The following is a 17,899-nucleotide window of genomic DNA, read 5'->3' as shown; positions in this document are numbered from 1 at the left end:
AGCTTTGAACATATGTTCTGGTGGTGGTGACAGTGTAGCGGGACTGTCTCCGTAGCGCGATTGGCTAGCGCGATCGGCTGTTAACCAAAAGTTTGGAGGTTCGAGCCCTCCCGGGAGTGGTGTGTTGCTTTTTTTTCTTTGCGCTTATAGCTTTGAAGATATGTTCTGACGGTAGTGAGAGTGGAGCATGACTGTCTCCTTGGCGCAATTGGCTAGCGCGATCGGCTGTTAACCGAAAGGTTGGAGGTTCAAGCCCTCCCGGGAGTGGTGTGTTGCTTTTTTCTTTGCGCTGATAGCTTTGAAGTTATGTTCTGATGGTGGTGAGAGTGGAGCACGACTGTCTGCGTGGCGTAATTGGCTAGCGCGATGGGCTATTGACCGAAATGTTGGACGCTCGAGCCCACCCGGTGGTGGTGCGGCGCTTTTTTTCCTTTGGGCTGATAGCTCTGAAGAAATGTTCTGACGGTGGTGATAGTGGAGCACGACTGTCTCCGTGGCGCAATTGGCTAGCGTGATCGGCTGTTAACTGAAAGGTTTGAGGTTCAAGCCCTCCCGGGAGTGGTGTGTTGCTTTTTTTCTTTGGGCTGATAGCTTTGAAGATATGTTCTGATGGTGGTGAGAGTGTAGCAGGACTGTCTCCATGGCGCAATTGGCTAGCGCGATTGGCTGTTAACTGAAACGTTGGAGGTTCGAGCCCACCCGGTGGTGGTGCGGGGGTTTTTTTTTGGGCTGATAGCTCTGAATAAATGTTCTGACGGTGGTGAGAGTGGAGCACGACTGTCTCCGTGGCGCTATTGGCTAGCGCGATTGGCTGTTAACTGAAACGTTGGAGGTTCGAGCCCACCCGATGGTGGTGCGGCGCTTTTTTTTCTTTGGGCTGATAGCTCTGAAAAAATGATCTGACGGTGGTGAGAGTGGAGCAGGACTGTCTCCGTGGCGCAATTGGCTAGCGCGATCGGCTGTTAACCAAAAGGTTGGAGGTTCGAGCTCTCCCGGGAGTGGTGTGTTGCTTTTTTCTTTGCGCTGATAGCTTTGAAGATATGTTGTGATGGTGGTCGGAGTGGAGCACGACTGTCTCCGTGACGCAATTGGCTAGCGCGGTCGGCTGTTAACCAAAAGTTTGGAGGTTCGAGCCCTCCGGGGAGTGGTGTGTTGCTTTTTTTTCTTTGCGCTTATAGCTTTGAAGATATGTTCTGATGGTGGTGAGAGTGGAGCACGACTGTCTCCGTGGCGTAATTGGCTAGCGCGATGGGGTATTAACTGAAAGGTTGGAGGTTCGAGCCCACCCAGCGGTGGTGCGGCGCTTTTTTTTCTTTGGGCTGATAGCTCTGAAGAAATGTTCTGACGGTGGTGAGAGTGGAGCACGACTGTCTCCATGGCGCAATTGGCTAGCGCGATCGGCTGTTAACCGAAAGGTTGGAGGTTCGAGCCCACCTGGTGGTGGTGCGGTGCTTTTTTTTCTTTGGGCTGTTAGCTCTGAAGAAATGTTCTGACGGTGGTGAGAGTGGAGCACGACTGTCTCCGTGGCACAATTGCTAGCGCGATGGGCTGTTAACTGAAAGGTTGGAGGTTCGAGCACTCCCAGAAGTGGTGTGTTGCTTTTTTTTCTTTGGGCTGATAGCTTTGAAGATATGTTCTGATAGCGGTGAGAGTGGAACAGGAGTGTCTCCATGGCGCAATTGGCTAGCGCGATTGGCTGTTAACCGAAACGTTGGAGGTTCGAGCCCACCCGATGGTGGTGCGGCGCATTTTTTTCTTTGAGCTGATAGCTCTGAAGAAATGTTCTGACGGTGGTGAGAGTGGAGCCGGACTGTCTCCGATGCGGAAGTGGCTAGCGCGATCGGCTGTTAACCGAAAGGTTTGAGGTTCGAGCCCACCCGGGAGAGGTGTGTTGCTCTTTTCTTTGCGCTGATAGCTTTGAACATATGTTCTGGTGGTGGTGAGAGTCGAGCGGGACTGCCTCCGTGGCGCAATTGGCTAGCGCGTTCGGCTCTTAACCGAAAGGTTGGAGGTTCGAGCCCACCCGGTGGTGGTGCAGCGCTTTTTTTTTCGGCTGATAGCTTTGAAGATATGTTCTGATGGTGGTGAGAGTGGAGCACGACTCTCTTCATGGCGCAATTGGCTAGCGTGATCGACTGTTAAGCGAAAGTATGGAGGTTTGAGCCCACCCGGTGGTGGTGCGGCGCTTTATTTTTCTTTGGGCTGATAGCTCTGAAGAAATGTTCTGACGATGGTGAGAGTGGAGCATGACTGTCTCCGTGGCGCAATTGGCTAGCGCTATGGGCTGTTAACTGAAAGCTTGGAGGTTCGAGCCCTCCCAGGAGTGGTGTGTTGCTTTTTTTTCTTTGGGCTGATAGCTTTGAAGATATGTTCTGATGCTGGTGAGAGTGGAACAGGACTGTCTTCATGGCGCAATTGGCTAGCGCGATCGGCTGTTAACCGAAAGGTTGGAGGTTCGAGCCCACCCGGTGGTGGTGCGGCGCTTTTTTTTCTTTGGCTCATAGCTCTGAAGAAATATTCTGACGGTGCTGAGAGTGGAGCACGACTGTCTCTGTGGCGCAATTGGCTAGCGCGATTGGCTGTTAACCGAAACGTTGGAGGTTCGAGCCCACCCGATGGTGGTGCGGCGCTTTTTTGTCTTTGGGCTGATAGCTCTGAATAAGTGTTCTGACGGTGGTCAGAATGGAGCCGGACTGTCTCCGATGCGGAAGTGGCTAGCGCGATCGGCTGTTAACCGAAATGTTGGAGGTTCGAGCCCACCCGGGAGTGGTGTGTTGCTTTTTTCTTTGCGCTGATAGCTTTGAACATATGTTCTGGTGGTGGTGAGAGTGGAGCGGGACTGTCTCCGTAGCGCGATTGGCTAGCGCGATCGGCTGTTAACCGAAAGGTTGGAGGTTCGAGCCCACCCGGTGGTGGTGCAGCGCTTTTTTTCTTTCGGCTGATAGCTTTGAAGATATGTTCTGATGGTGGTGAGAGTGGAGCACGACTCTCTTCATGGCGCAATTGGCTAGCGTGATCGACTGTTAAGCGAAAGTATGGAGGTTTGAGCCCACCCGGTGGTGATGCGGCGCTTTTTTTTTTCTTTGGGCTGATAGCTCTGAAGAAATTTTCTGACGGTGGTGAGAGTGGAGCATGACTGTCTCCGTGGCGCAATTTGCTAGCGCGATGAGCTGTTAACTGAAAGGTTGGAGGTTCGAGCCCTCCCGGGAGTGGTGTGTTGCTTTTTTTTTGGGCTAATAGTTTAGGATATGTTCTGATGATGGTGAGAGTGGAGCAGGACTGTCTCCGTGGCGCAATCGGCTAGCGCGATCGGCTGGTAACCGAAAGTTTGGAGGTTCGAGCTCTCCCGGGAGTGGTGTGTTGCTTTTTTCTTTGCGCTGATAGCTTTGAAGATATGTTGTGATGGTGGTGGGAGTGGAGCACGACTGTCTCCGTGGCGCAATTGGCTAGCGCGGTCGGCTGTTAACCAAAAGTTTGGAGGTTCGAGCCCTCCCGGGAGTGGTGTGTTGCTTTTTTTCTTTGCGCTTATAGCTCTGAAGAAATGTTCTGACGGTGGTCAGAATGGAGCCGGACTGTCTCCGATGCGGAAGTGGCTAGCGCGATCGGCTGTTAACCGAAATGTTGGAGGTTCGAGCCCACCCGGGAGTGGTGTGTTGCTTTTTTCTTTGCGCTGATAGCTTTGAACATATGTTCTGGTGGTGGTGACAGTGTAGCGGGACTGTCTCCGTAGCGCGATTGGCTAGAGCGATCGGCTGTTAACCAAAAGTTTGGAGGTTCGAGCCCTCCCGGGAGTGGTGTGTTGCTTTTTTTTCTTTGCGCTTATAGCTTTGAAGATATGTTCTGACGGTAGTGAGAGTGGAGCATGACTGTCTCCTTGGCGCAATTGGCTAGCGCGATCGGCTGTTAACCGAAAGGTTGGAGGTTCGAGCCCTCCCGGGAGTGGTGTGTTGCTTTTTTCTTTGCGCTGATAGCTTTGAAGTTATGTTCTGATGGTGGTGAGAGTGGAGCACGACTGTCTGCGTGGCGTAATTGGCTAGCGCGATGGGCTATTGACCGAAATGTTGGACGCTCGAGCCCACCCGGTGGTGGTGCGGCGCTTTTTTTCCTTTGGGCTGATAGCTCTGAAGAAATGTTCTGACGGTGGTGATAGTGGAGCACGACTGTCTCCGTGGCGCAATTGGCTAGCGTGATCGGCTGTTAACTGAAAGGTTTGAGGTTCAAGCCCTCCCGGGAGTGGTGTGTTGCTTTTTTTCTTTGGGCTGATAGCTTTGAAGATATGTTCTGATGGTGGTGAGAGTGTAGCAGGACTGTCTCCATGGCGCAATTGGCTAGCGCGATTGGCTGTTAACTGAAACGTTGGAGGTTCGAGCCCACCCGGTGGTGGTGCGGGGGTTTTTTTTTGGGCTGATAGCTCTGAATAAATGTTCTGACGGTGGTGAGAGTGGAGCACGACTGTCTCCGTGGCGCTATTGGCTAGCGCGATTGGCTGTTAACTGAAACGTTGGAGGTTCGAGCCCACCCGATGGTGGTGCGGCGCTTTTTTTTCTTTGGGCTGATAGCTCTGAAAAAATGATCTGACGGTGGTGAGAGTGGAGCAGGACTGTCTCCGTGACGCAATTGGCTAGCGCGGTCGGCTGTTAACCAAAAGTTTGGAGGTTCGAGCCCTCCGGGGAGTGGTGTGTTGCTTTTTTTTCTTTGCGCTTATAGCTTTGAAGATATGTTCTGATGGTGGTGAGAGTGGAGCACGACTGTCTCCGTGGCGTAATTGGCTAGCGCGATGGGGTATTAACTGAAAGGTTGGAGGTTCGAGCCCACCCAGCGGTGGTGCGGCGCTTTTTTTTCTTTGGGCTGATAGCTCTGAAGAAATGTTCTGACGGTGGTGAGAGTGGAGCACGACTGTCTCCATGGCGCAATTGGCTAGCGCGATCGGCTGTTAACCGAAAGGTTGGAGGTTCGAGCCCACCTGGTGGTGGTGCGGTGCTTTTTTTTCTTTGGGCTGTTAGCTCTGAAGAAATGTTCTGACGGTGGTGAGAGTGGAGCACGACTGTCTCCGTGGCACAATTGCTAGCGCGATGGGCTGTTAACTGAAAGGTTGGAGGTTCGAGCACTCCCAGAAGTGGTGTGTTGCTTTTTTTTCTTTGGGCTGATAGCTTTGAAGATATGTTCTGATAGCGGTGAGAGTGGAACAGGAGTGTCTCCATGGCGCAATTGGCTAGCGCGATTGGCTGTTAACCGAAACGTTGGAGGTTCGAGCCCACCCGATGGTGGTGCGGCGCATTTTTTTCTTTGAGCTGATAGCTCTGAAGAAATGTTCTGACGGTGGTGAGAGTGGAGCCGGACTGTCTCCGATGCGGAAGTGGCTAGCGCGATCGGCTGTTAACCGAAAGGTTTGAGGTTCGAGCCCACCCGGGAGAGGTGTGTTGCTCTTTTCTTTGCGCTGATAGCTTTGAACATATGTTCTGGTGGTGGTGAGGGTCTAGCGGGACTGCCTCCGTGGCGCAATTGGCTAGCGCGTTCGGCTCTTAACCGAAAGGTTGGAGGTTCGAGCCCACCCGGTGGTGGTGCAGCGCTTTTTTTTCGGCTGATAGCTTTGAAGATATGTTCTGATGGTGGTGAGAGTGGAGCACGACTCTCTTCATGGCGCAATTGGCTAGCGTGATCGACTGTTAAGCGAAAGTATGGAGGTTTGAGCCCACCCGGTGGTGGTGCGGCGCTTTATTTTTCTTTGGGCTGATAGCTCTGAAGAAATGTTCTGACGATGGTGAGAGTGGAGCATGACTGTCTCCGTGGCGCAATTGGATAGCGCTATGGGCTGTTAACTGAAAGGTTGGAGGTTCGAGCCCTCCCAGGAGTGGTGTGTTGCTTTTTTTTCTTTGGGCTGATAGCTTTGAAGATATGTTCTGATGCTGGTGAGAGTGGAACAGGACTGTCTTCATGGCGCAATTGGCTAGCGCGATCGGCTGTTAACCGAAAGGTTGGAGGTTCGAGCCCACCCGGTGGTGGTGCGGCGCTTTTTTTTCTTTGGCTCATAGCTCTGAAGAAATATTCTGACGGTGCTGAGAGTGGAGCACGACTGTCTCTGTGGCGCAATTGGCTAGCGCGATTGGCTGTTAACCGAAACGTTGGAGGTTCGAGCCCACCCGATGGTGGTGCGGTGCTTTTTTGTCTTTGGGCTGATAGCTCTGAATAAGTGTTCTGACGGTGGTCAGAATGGAGCCGGACTGTCTCCGATGCGGAAGTGGCTAGCGCGATCGGCTGTTAACCGAAATGTTGGAGGTTCGAGCCCACCCGGGAGTGGTGTGTTGCTTTTTTCTTTGCGCTGATAGCTTTGAACATATGTTCTGGTGGTGGTGAGAGTGGAGCGGGACTGTCTCTGTAGCGCGATTGGCTAGCGCGATCGGCTGTTAACCAAAAGTTTGGAGGTTCGAGCCCTCCCGGGAGTGGTGTGTTGCTTTTTTTTGCGCTTATAGCTTTGAAGATATGTTCTGGCAGTAGTGAGAGTGGAGCAGAACTGTCTCCGTGGCGCAATTGGCTAGCGCGATGGGCTGTTAACTGAAAGGTTGGAGGTTCGAGCCCACCCGATGGTGGTGCGGCGCTTTTTTTCTTTGGGCTGATAGCTCTGGAGAAATGTTCTGACGGTGGTGAGAGTGGAGCATGACTGTCTCCTTGGCGCAATTGGCTAGCGCGATCGGCTGTTAACCGAAAGGTTGGAGGTTCGAGCCCACCCGGTGGTGGTGCGGCGCTTTTTTCCTCTGGGCTGATAGCTTTGAAGAAATGTTCTGACGGTGGTGAGAGTGGAGCACGACTGTCTCCGTGGCGCAATTGGCTAGCGCGATCGGCTGTTAACCTAAAGGTTGGAGGTTCGAGCCATCCCGGGAGTGGTGTGTTGCTTTTTTTTCTTTGGGCTGATAGCTTTGAAGATATGTTCTGATGGTGGTGAGAGTGGAGCAGGACTGTCTCTGTGGCGCAATTGGCTAGCGCGATCGGCTGGTAACCAAAAGGTTGGAGGTTCGAGCCCACGTGGTGGTGGTGCGGTGCTTTTTTTTCTTTGATCTCATAGATTTGAAGATATGTTCTGATGGTGGTGAGAGTGTAGCAGGACACTCTCCGTGGTGTAATTGGCTAGCGCGATGGGGTATTAACGGAAAGGTCGGAGGTTCGAGCCCACCCGGTGGTGGTGCGGCGCTTTTTTTTCTTTGGGCTGATAGCTCTGAAGAAATGTTCTGACGGTGGTGAGAGTGGAGCACGACTGTCTCCGTGGCGTAATTGGCTAGCGCGATGGGCTATTAACCGAAAGGTTGGAGGTTCGAGCCCTCCCAGGAGTGGTGTGTTGCTTTTTTTTTCTTTGGGCTGATAGCTTTGAAGATATGTTCTGATGGTGGTGAGAGTGGAACAGGACTGTCTCCATGGCGCAATTGGCTAGCGCGATCGGCTGTTAACCGAAAGGTTGGAGGTTCGAGCCCACCCGGGAGTGGTGTGTTGCTTTTTTTTCTTTGGGCTGATAGCTTTGAAGATATGTTCTGATGGTGGTGAGAGTGGAACAGGACTGTCTCCGTGGCGCAATTGGCTAGCGCGATCGGCTGTTAACCGAAAAGCTGGAGGTTCGAGCTCTCCCTGGAGTGGTGTGTTGCTTTTTTTTCTTTGCGCTTATAGCTTTGAAGATATGTTCTGATGGTGGTGAGGGTGGAGCACGACTGTCTCCGTGGTGTAATTGGCTAGCGCGATGGGGTATTAACCGAAAGGTTTGAGGTTCGAGCCCACGCGGTGGTGGTGCGGTGCTTTTTTTTCTTTGGGCTGATAGCTTTGAAGACATGTTGTGATGGTGGTGAGAGTGGAGCACGACTGTCTCCGTGGCACAATTGGCTAGCGCGATCGGCTGTTAACCGAATGGTTGGAGGTTCGAGCCCACCCGGTGGTGGTGCGGCGCTTTTTTTCTTTGGGCTCATAGCTCTGAAGAAATGTTCTGACGGTGGTGAGAGTGGAGCCGGACTGTCTCCGATGCGGAAGTGGCTAGCGCGATCGGCTGTTAACCGAAAGGTTGGAGGTTCGAGCCCACCCGGGAGAGGTGTGTTGCTTTTTTCTTTGCGCTGATAGCTTTGAACATATGTTCTGGTGGTGGAGAGAGTGGAGCGGGACTGTCTCCGTGGCGCAATTGGCTAGCGCGATCGGCTCTTAACCGAAAGGTTGGAGGTTCGAGCCCACCCGGTGGTGGTGCAGCGCCTTTTTTCTTTCGGCTGATAGCTTTGAAGATATGTTCTAATGGTGGTGAGAGTGGAGCACGACTCTCTTCATGGCGCAATTGGCTAGCGCGATGGGCTGTTAACTGAAAGGTTGGAGGTTCGAGCCCTCCCAGGAGTGGTGTGTTGCTTTTTTTTCTTTGGGCTGATAGCTTTGAAGATATGTTCTGATGGTGGTGAGAGTGGAACAGGACTGTCTCCGTGGCGCAATTGGCTAGCACGATCGGCTGTTAGCCGAAAGGTTGGAAGTTCGAGCCCACCCGGTGGTGGTGCGGCGCTTTTTTTTCTTTGGCTCATAGCTCTGAAGAAATATTCTGACGGTGGTGAGAGTGGAGCACGACTGTCTCCGTGGCGCAATAGGCTAGCGCGATTGGCTGTTAACCGAAACGTTGGAGGTTCGAGCCCACCCGATGGTGGTGCGGCGCTTTTTTTTCTTTGGGCTGATAGCTCTGAAGAAATGTTCTGACGGTGGTGAGAGTGGAGCCGGACTGTCTCCGATGCGGTAGTGGCTAGCGCGATCGGCTGTTAACCGAAATGTTTGAGGTTCGAGCCCACCCGGGAGTGGTGTGTTGCTTTTTTTTTGCGCTGATAGCTTTGAACATATGTTCTGGTGGTGGTGAGAGTGGAGCGGGACTGTCTCCGTAGCGCGATTGGCTAGCGCGATCGGCTGTTAACCAAAAGTTTGGAGGTTCGAGCCCTCCCGGGAGTGGTGTGTTGCTTTTTTTTGCGCTTATAGCTTTGAAGATATGTTCTGGCAGTAGTGAGAGTGGAGCAGAACTGTCTCCGTGGCGCAATTGGCTAGGGCGATGGGCTGTTAACCGAAAGGTTGGAGGTTCGAGCCCACCCGGTGGTGGTGCGGCGCTTTTTTTTCTTTGGCTCATAGCTCTGAAGAAATATTCTGACGGTTGTGAGAGTGGAGCCGGACTGTCTCCGATGCGGTAGTGGCTAGCGCGATCGGCTGTTAACCGAAATGTTGGAGGTTCGAGCCCTCCCGGGAGTGGTGTGTTGCTTTTTTTTGCGCTTATAGCTTTGAAGATATGTTCTGGCAGTAGTGAGAGTGGAGCAGAACTGTCTCCGTGGCGCAATTGGCTAGCGCGATGGGCTGTTAACCGAAAGGTTGGAGGTTCGAGCCCACCCGATGGTGGTGCGGCGCTTTTTTTCTTTGGGCTGATAGCTCTGGAGAAATGTTCTGACGGTGGTGAGAGTGGAGCATGACTGTCTCCTTGGCGCAATTGGCTAGCGCGATCGGCTGTTAACCGAAAGGTTGGAGGTTCGAGCCCACCCGGTGGTGGTGCGGCGCTTTTTTCCTCTGGGCTGATAGCTTTGAAGAAATGTTCTGACGGTGGTGAGAGTGGAGCACGACTGTCTCCGTGGCGCAATTGGCTAGCGCGATCGGCTGTTAACCTAAAGGTTGGAGGTTCGAGCCATCCCGGGAGTGGTGTGTTGCTTTTTTTTCTTTGGGCTGATAGCTTTGAAGATATGTTCTGATGGTGGTGAGAGTGGAGCAGGACTGTCTCAGTGGCGCAATTGGCTAGCGCGATCGGCTGGTAACCGAAAGGTTGGAGGTTCGAGCCCACGCGGTGGTGGTGCGGTGCTTTTTTTTCTTTGGCTCATAGCTCTGAAGAAATATTCTGACGGTGGTGAGAGTGGAGCCGGACTGTCTCCGATGCGGTAGTGGCTAGCGCGATCGGCTGTTAACCGAAATGTTGGAGGTTCGAGCCCTCCCGGGAGTGGTGTGTTGCTTTTTTTTGCGCTTATAGCTTTGAAGATATGTTCTGGCAGTAGTGAGAGTGGAGCAGAACTGTCTCCGTGGCGCAATTGGCTAGCGCGATGGGCTGTTAACCGAAAGGTTGGAGGTTCGAGCCCACCCGATGGTGGTGCAGCGCCTTTTTTCTTTCGGCTGATAGCTTTGAAGATATGTTCTGATGGTGGTGAGAGTGGAACAGGACTGTCTCCATGGCGCAATTGGCTAGCACGATCGGCTGTTAGCCGAAAGGTTGGAAGTTCGAGCCCACCCGGTGGTGGTGCGGCGCTTTTTTTTCTTTGGCTCATAGCTCTGAAGAAATATTCTGACGGTGGTGAGAGTGGAGCACGACTGTCTCCGTGGCGCAATAGGCTAGCGCGATTGGCTGTTAACCGAAACGTTGGAGGTTCGAGCCCACCCGATGGTGGTGCGGCGCTTTTTTTTCTTTGGGCTGATAGCTCTGAAGAAATGTTCTGACGGTGGTGAGAGTGGAGCCGGACTGTCTCCGATGCGGTAGTGGCTAGCGCGATCGGCTGTTAACCGAAATGTTGGAGGTTCGAGCCCACCCGGGAGTGGTGTGTTGCTTTTTTCTTTGCGCTGATAGCTTTGAACATATGTTCTGGTTGTGGTGAGAGTGGAGCGGGACTGTCTCCGTAGCGCGATTGGCTAGCGCGATCGGCTGTTAACCAAAAGTTTGGAGGTTCGAGCCCTCCCGGGAGTGGTGTGTTGCTTTTTTTTGCGCTTATAGCTTTGAAGATATGTTCTGGCAGTAGTGAGAGTGGAGCAGAACTGTCTCCGTGGCGCAATTGGCTAGCGCGATGGGCTGTTAACCGAAAGGTTGGAGGTTCGAGCCCACCCGATGGTGGTGCGGCGCTTTTTTTCTTTGGGCTGATAGCTCTGGAGAAATGTTCTGACGGTGGTGAGAGTGGAGCATGACTGTCTCCTTGGCGCAATTGGCTAGCGCGATCGGCTGTTAACCGAAAGGTTGGAGGTTCGAGCCCACCCGGTGGTGGTGCGGCGCTTTTTTCCTCTGGGCTGATAGCTTTGAAGAAATGTTCTGACGGTGGTGAGAGTGGAGCACGACTGTCTCCGTGGCGCAATTGGCTAGCGCGATCGGCTGTTAACCTAAAGGTTGGAGGTTCGAGCCATCCCGGGAGTGGTGTGTTGCTTTTTTTTCTTTGGGCTGATAGCTTTGAAGATATGTTCTGATGGTGATGAGAGTGGAGCAGGACTGTCTCTGTGGCGCAATTGGCTAGCGCGATCGGCTGGTAACCGAAAGGTTGGAGGTTCGAGCCCACGCGGTGGTGGTGCGGTGCTTTTTTTTCTTTGATCTCATAGATTTGAAGATATGTTCTGATGGTGGTGAGAGTGTAGCAGGACACTCTCCGTGGTGTAATTGGCTAGCGCGATGGGGTATTAACCGAAAGGTCGGAGGTTCGAGCCCACCCGGTGGTGGTGCGGCGCTTTTTTTTCTTTGGGCTGATAGCTCTGAAGAAATGTTCTGACGGTGGTGAGAGTAGAGCACGACTGTCTCCGTGGCGTAATTGGCTAGCGCGATGGGCTATTAACCGAAAGGTTGCAGGTTCGAGCCCTCCCAGGAGTGGTGTGTTGCTTTTTTTTCTTTGGGCTGATAGCTTTGAAGATATGTTCTGATGGTGGTGAGAGTGGAACAGGACTGTCTCCATGGCGCAATTGGCTAGCGCGATCGGCTGTTAACCGAAAGGTTGGAGGTTCGAGCCCACCCGGGAGTGGTGTGTTGCTTTTTTTTCTTTGGGCTGATAGCTTTGAAGATATGTTCTGATGGTGGTGAGAGTGGAACAGGACTGTCTCCGTGGCGCAATTGGCTAGCGCGATCGGCTGTTAACCGAAAGGTTGGAGGTTCGAGCTCTCCCGGGAGTGGTGTGTTGCTTGATGATGGATGGTAGCGCAGACAACGAACACGGACAAGAGAAGGCACATAGACACAACACAGCGCTAACTTTCAACAACAGTTTATTACACGCAGATCTCCGTGGTGTATGCGATCCACCACGCCAACGTCGCACGTGCGTAGCTCTAAAAACCATCAAATATAACCAACGCGCGTGTTCCAATACTTTACAATTTTATATTTTTCAATCTTTTTTTACTTTTTCTTTCTTCCTTTTATCCCATGTTACCACAAACCCTATCGCGAATACATGTAATCAAGTTCCTTATCTGTCAACACCACTGATGGGCTGCTCACACACGTGTCACCTAGCTCTGCAATTCTGCCGGCCTCCAATACCAACCGCGTCATCTCGTGCCTACTTCTATTGATTATAACCGTTTCCTTGAATTTCGGTGTGCACTTACATCTCTGGCAATGAAGGGAAAGAAAACCATCAGGAACAACACTATTTACTTTGTTATTGTGCTCGCGCAAGCGATCGTTTATGCATCTACTGGTCTGACCGATATAACACTTTCCACAAGTAAGTGGAATGAGGTATACAACACACATGATGCACTCCACAAATAGGTTTCTATGTTTCTTTTGGCATACATTTGATTTTCCCTTGTCTGGTCTTGTGCTTCTGCAAAGACTCACCAACTTATTGGGTGCCGAGAAAACTACGTTAGTGCCACATTTTTCCGCAATCTTTTTTATCCTGTGAGAAACCTTATGCATGTATGGAATTACGGCAAAACTTTCCTTTCTTGAGCTCACCCTATCCATCCCTTCACATCTTTTCTCCAGCACTTTTCTGTGCAATCCTTCAGCAACGGACACGACGAGGCTCTTGGGGTACCCGGCATTGCTTAGCCTCGAGACCTGTTGTCTGAAGCTTTCATTCATGAGGCACCGGCAGGACTTCTTTAGTGCCTCACTCAAGCACATCTTCGCAATGCCTCGTTTAACCAGTTTAGTATGCGCTGAGTGAAACTGTAGTAAAGGCTTACTTGCTCTGGGCTCGTAACACCAGCATGTCTTTTCATCTGAGAATTGAAAGTTAATGTCAAGAAATCTGAGCCTTCCGTCACATGGCATTTCAAAAGTCACTTCAAGTGGGTTAAGCCCCTCACGAAAAACGCTACACACGCTATTACATTGAGTAGCAAAATCTGCAGTTCTGTCATTGATAAACACTAAAAAGTCATCGACGTACCTAAATACGTGCACAACATTGTATTCATTTAGGCGTCCTGATAGCCTCCTGTCCATTTCAGCCAAAAACAAATTACTTAAAACTGGTGCTAAGCACGAGCCAATGCATACTCCTTGTTTTTGCAGATACAGGGTACCATTGTTTTCAATAAACGTTGACGACAAGTAAAACCTAAGTAATTCTAAGAAATTGTCGACGGACGTACCTGCTTGTGAGCTAAATCTAACGGCACCGTACTCATCGATGCATTCGCCAACACTTGTTAATACTGCTGATTGTGGCAGAGAATAGTATAGATCTTTTATGTCAGCCGAAAACGCTTTTAACCCTATGTTTTTTCGTTCCCTGACGAACCTTATCACCTGTTCCGAATTTTTTGTCAGGAAGGGGTCATTTATGTCAAGCAAGTTTAATGTTCTTTGCAGATACACAGCTACAGCTTTTTGCCACGTGTCCTTCTCCGACACTATCACTCTGAACGGTACTCCTTCCTTATGCGTTTTAGCACTAAAGAACACATCCAGACTGTCATTTTTACTTTTTCTGATACCGCTAAGCACACCTTCTAGATTCATCCTCTTACAAAGTTCTATTGCTTTTCCCCTCACTTTTTCAATCGAAATACTTTTCTTTTCGCTGAACACTGCCGTAATAGCACTTTTAGCCTTTTCTTTAAATTCATCATGCGAGAAAACCGCAAACCCTCCTTCTTTATCGACTGGAAGTACACTCAGAGCATGCTGTGTCAAGTAAGTTTCCACGCGTTTGAGAGGCAAACTGCGGCATGGAGGCCTACACAATTTTAAAGCGTCCACACCTTCGTTGATGATCCTGGTGGCTTGATCCTCGGGAACCCGCTTCGACACTTGACGTACAATTGATACGAGTTCCGGCTTGTTCTTTTGAGGTTGCACGGCAAACTTTGGCCCAAGTCCCAATACTTCTAGTACAAAGTCCGGTAGGCAGATGCCTTCTGCCACATGAACGTTGGAGGTTGCACTCACGCGCACTTTGTCCACCAAATCACGTAACAGTCGTAATTGAAGCTTCCAGTGGAATTCTATCATTTGGTCTGCCAGACGTAGATGCTTTCGAAAGTGAATCTCCGCTGCATATGACTCGTAAGTTCGATGCATCTGCGCTCGTAGGTAGGCTCTGAAAAGGCGTACCTGTCGAAGCCATTCTGAGCGCTGAATTTTCATGATCCTCGTTCTGTGCCCATCTGAAGGGGTACACCCTCCGAAGAGCGCTCGAACATCCTCTGGTAGAATCTTGTTCCTTATGGAAAAACTGAGCGTTCTTGCCTTGCACACGGCGTTGACGATGAGGGCTACAACACCCGAAGGATCTCGCAGTACATGAACGAAAGAGCCCGTTGAACGAGAAATGAAGTCAATGAGGGTGGCGATTTGGGCTTGTTGGTATGGTTGCATGATGATGGATGGTAGCGCAGACAACGAACACGGACAAGAGAAGGCACATAGACACAACACAGCGCTAACTTTCAACAACAGTTTATTACACGCAGATCTCCGTGGTGTATGCGATCCACCACGCCAACGTCGCACGTGCGTAGCTCTAAAAACCATCAAATATAACCAACGCGCGTGTTCCAATACTTTACAATTTTATATTTTTCAATCTTTTTTTTACTTTTTCTTTCTTCCTTTTATCCCATGTTACCACAAACCCTATCGCGAATACATGTAATCAAGTTCCTTATCTGTCAACACCACTGATGGGCTGCTCACACACGTGTCACCTAGCTCTGCAATTCTGCCGGCCTCCAATACCAACCGCGTCATCTCGTGCCTACTTCTTGACACAGCATGCTCTGAGTGTACTTCCAGTCGATAAAGAAGGAGGGTTTGCGGTTTTCTCGCATGATGAATTTAAAGAAAAGGCTAAAAGTGCTATTACGGCAGTGTTCAGCGAAAAGAAAAGTATTTCGATTGAAAAAGTGAGGGGAAAAGCAATAGAACTTTGTAAGAGGATGAATCTAGAAGGTGTGCTTAGCGGTATCAGAAAAAGTAAAAATGACAGTCTGGATGTGTTCTTTAGTGCTAAAACGCATAAGGAAGGAGTACCGTTCAGAGTGATAGTGTCGGAGAAGGACACGTGGCAAAAAGCTGTAGCTGTGTATCTGCAAAGAACATTAAACTTGCTTGACATAAATGACCCCTTCCTGACAAAAAATTCGGAACAGGTGATAAGGTTCGTCAGGGAACGAAAAAACATAGGGTTAAAAGCGTTTTCGGCTGACATAAAAGATCTATACTATTCTCTGCCACAATCAGCAGTATTAACAAGTGTTGGCGAATGCATCGATGAGTACGGTGCCGTTAGATTTAGCTCACAAGCAGGTACGTCCGTCGACAATTTCTTAGAATTACTTAGGTTTTACTTGTCGTCAACGTTTATTGAAAACAATGGTACCCTGTATCTGCAAAAACAAGGAGTATGCATTGGCTCGTGCTTAGCACCAGTTTTAAGTAATTTGTTTTTGGCTGAAATGGACAGGAGGCTATCAGGACGCCTAAATGAATACAATGTTGTGCACGTATTTAGGTACGTCGATGACTTTTTAGTGTTTATCAATGACAGAACTGCAGATTTTGCTACTCAATGTAATAGCGTGTGTAGCGTTTTTCGTGAGGGGCTTAACCCACTTGAAGTGACTTTTGAAATGCCATGTGACGGAAGGCTCAGATTTCTTGACATTAACTTTCAATTCTCAGATGAAAAGACATGCTGGTGTTACGAGCCCAGAGCAAGTAAGCCTTTACTACAGTTTCACTCAGCGCATACTAAACTGGTTAAACGAGGCATTGCGAAGATGTGCTTGAGTGAGGCACTAAAGAAGTCCTGCCGGTGCCTCATGAATGAAAGCTTCAGACAACAGGTCTCGAGGCTAAGCAATGCCGGGTACCCCAAGAGCCTCGTCGTGTCCGTTGCTGAAGGATTGCACAGAAAAGTGCTGGAGAAAAGATGTGAAGGGATGGATAGGGTGAGCTCAAGAAAGGAAAGTTTTGCCGTAATTCCATACATGCATAAGGTTTCTCACAGGATAAAAAAGATTGCGGAAAAATGTGGCACTAACGTAGTTTTCTCGGCACCCAATAAGTTGGTGAGTCTTTGCAGAAGCACAAGACCAGACAAGGGAAAATCAAATGTATGCCAAAAGAAACATAGAAACCTATTTGTGGAGTGCATCATGTGTGTTGTATACCTCATTCCACTTACTTGTGGAAAGTGTTATATCGGTCAGACCAGTAGATGCATAAACGATCGCTTGCGCGAGCACAATAACAAAGTAAATAGTGTTGTTCCTGATGGTTTTCTTTCCCTTCATTGCCAGAGATGTAAGTGCACACCGAAATTCAAGGAAACGGTTATAATCAATAGAAGTAGGCACGAGATGACGCGGTTGGTATTGGAGGCCGGCAGAAGTGCAGAGCTAGGTGACACGTGTGTGAGCAGCCCATCAGTGGTGTTGACAGATAAGGAACTTGATTACATGTATTCGCGATAGGGTTTGTGGTAACATGGGATAAAAGGAAGAAAGAAAAAGTAAAAAAAAGATTGAAAAATATAAAATTGTAAAGTATTGGAACACGCGCGTTGGTTATATTTGATGGTTTTTAGAGCTACGCACGTGCGACGTTGGCGTGGTGGATCGCATACACCACGGAGATCTGCGTGTAATAAACTGTTGTTGAAAGTTAGCGCTGTGTTGTGTCTATGTGCCTTCTCTTGTCCGTGTTCGTTGTCTGCGCTACCATCCATCATCATGCAACCATACCAACAAGCCCAAATCGCCACCCTCATGGTGTGTTGCTTTTTTCTTTGCGCTGATAGCTTTGAAGATATGTCGTGATGGTGGTGGGAGTGGAGCACGACTGTCTCCGTGGCGCAATTGGCTAGCGCGGTTGGCTGTTAACCAAAAGTTTGGAGGTTCGAGTCCTCCCGGGAGTGGTGTGTTGCTTTTTTTTCTTTGCGCTTATAGCTTTGAAGATATGTTCTGATGGTGGTGAGGGTGGAGCACGACTGTCTCCGTGGTGTAATTGGCTAGCGCGATGGGGTATTAACCGAAAGGTTGGAGGTTCGAGCCCACGCGGTGGTGGTGCGGTGCTTTTTTTTCTTTGGGCTGATAGCTTTGAAGACATGTTGTGATGGTGGTGAGAGTGGAGCACGACTGTCTCCGTGGCACAATTGGCTAGCGCGATCGGCTGTTAACCGAATGGTTGGAGGTTCGAGCCCACCCGGTGGTGGTGCGGCGCTTTTTTCTTTGGGCTGATAGCTCTGAAGAAATGTTCTGACGGTGGTGAGAGTGGAGCCGGACTGTCTCCGATGCGGAAGTGGCTAGCGCGATCGGCTGTTAACCGAAAGGTTGGAGGTTCGAGCCCACCCGGGAGAGGTGTGTTGCTTTTTTCTTTGCGCTGATACCTTTGAACATATGTTCTGGTGGTGGTGAGAGTGGAGCGGGACTGTCTCCGTGGCGCAATTGGCTAGCGCGATCGGCTCTTAACCGAAAGGTTGGAGGTTCGAGCCCACCCGGTGGTGGTGCAGCGCCTTTTTTCTTTCGGCTGATAGCTTTGAAGATATGTTTTGATGGTGGTGAGAGTGGAGCACGACTCTCTTCATGGCGCAATTGGCTAGCGTGATCGACTGTTAAGCGAAAGTATGGAGGTTTGAGCCCACCCGGTGGTGGTGCGGCGCTTTTTTTTCTTTGGGCTGATAGCTTTGAAGATATGTTGTGATGGTGGTGAGAGTGGAGCACGACTGTC

At 50.2% G+C, this 17,899-nt stretch overlaps 2 non-coding genes across 2 annotated transcripts; both read left to right on the top strand.

Moving 5' to 3' along the window:
- The first annotated feature begins 1,958 nt into the window (after positions 1–1,958).
- TRNAK-CUU (transfer RNA lysine (anticodon CUU)) lies at positions 1,959–2,032 on the top strand. The gene has a single exon. It is a non-coding gene; the product is annotated as a tRNA-Lys (tRNA).
- A 3,455-nt stretch (positions 2,033–5,487) lies between these two features.
- On the top strand, positions 5,488–5,561 carry TRNAK-CUU (transfer RNA lysine (anticodon CUU)). The gene has a single exon. It is a non-coding gene; the product is annotated as a tRNA-Lys (tRNA).
- Positions 5,562–17,899: the final 12,338 nt, after the last annotated feature.

This window comes from Rhipicephalus microplus, unplaced genomic scaffold (genome assembly GCF_043290135.1).
Source record: "Rhipicephalus microplus isolate Deutch F79 unplaced genomic scaffold, USDA_Rmic scaffold_12, whole genome shotgun sequence".
In the NCBI taxonomy this organism is placed as follows: Eukaryota; Metazoa; Arthropoda; class Arachnida; order Ixodida; family Ixodidae; genus Rhipicephalus; species Rhipicephalus microplus.
The sequence above is the reverse complement of the archived record's forward strand: the minus strand, read 5'-3'. Positions and strand labels throughout refer to the sequence as shown.